Raw genomic sequence first — 1,333 nt, 5'->3', positions numbered from 1 at the left:
TCTCATTTAAAAACTATTCAACCGATCGCGCTGAACTTTCGCACACAACTTCATGACATCAGTACAATGTCGGTGAACCTAAATGTTTGTGAAAATTATAATAAAAAATCACTTATTTATTGCAAAAATTGTGCAGAGAAAACGTCAAAAAATGGAAATTTATTTTCATAAGCGTTTCATATTCAAAATTTTTGACTTTTTTCAATTTTTTTAGGTTCAATTACGAATTATGGGTATAAATAATAAGAATTTTTTCGCTGCCTGTTATAGGATCAATATCACGGACGCCATTTGTCCAGCAGCTGAGCAACTCGCACGCGTACCTGCCAAATGGGATGCTTCATATGTCCGCCATTTTTAAATATTTTTGGAAAAAAAAATACGTATGGACAGTCCAAAACATATATAAATAAATGTTTAAGTTTGAAAAATATAGAAAAATTCTTTCTCCTACAAAAAAATTCTTGAAAATAGCTTATTTTTCCTCGTTCTAATTGGATTTCCCCCCTTAAGGAATAAACCTTATAAAACTTGTCCTGCCATTTCTTACTCACGAGCATTGCATCGTTGCAATTATCCAGTTAGTAGGATGATGTTCCAAGATATGTTAATGAGAAAATGTTGACTCAGATAGCACAAAGATGAATAGAAGTTCATAGAGAATTCATTTTAAAGAAGACCTTACGTCATTAGCTAAGGGTTAAATTAACAATAAAAGTACAAAAAATATAATTTTTATTAAAATTAAATTATTTTATTAAATCATATTATCAGAAAATTATATTACTGTGTTAATTACAACATATATAGACAAAATGTAAGACGTTTATATCGATAGATGAAGTGGTGTCGTGTCTAAAGCAACAGATTCATAATCGAGAGGTGCCTCGCGAATCCAAGTTCGAATCCCACTAGTGCCAGTGAGAATTTTTAAATGTAATCCCACATAGCAAAAGAGATCTATAGGATATACTGAATTTATCCTGTAAATATCAAATATATTGCAATATCCTGAAAATATTATGTGTATATCTGTAACGGTCTTGCGTTACGTGCGGGATAGTCTTAGTCGGTGCGGTCCAAGGTTTCGCTCGGTAAATGAGAAGCAGTAGTATAGTTAATAATAAACGTGGAACTATATTCTAATCTCAGAGTTATTTACAAATATACAGGGTGTTCGGAAAGTACCGGGACGCCCGAATATCAGGAAAAATATAAGTTTTACAAAAAAATGTTTCAGACAAAAGTTGTGGCGTTTAAAAAGATGTATTTACTGATCACATCAGTTTGACCTTGGGTTGCGTAGCGAAGGTCAGGTCAAGGTCACATTAAT

This window comes from Odontomachus brunneus, unplaced genomic scaffold (assembly GCF_010583005.1).
Source record: "Odontomachus brunneus isolate Ranch 3 - 2012 unplaced genomic scaffold, Obru_v1 Obru_scaffold_255, whole genome shotgun sequence".
Classification (NCBI taxonomy): Eukaryota; Metazoa; Arthropoda; class Insecta; order Hymenoptera; family Formicidae; genus Odontomachus; species Odontomachus brunneus.
Note: the sequence above shows the minus strand (reverse complement) of the source record.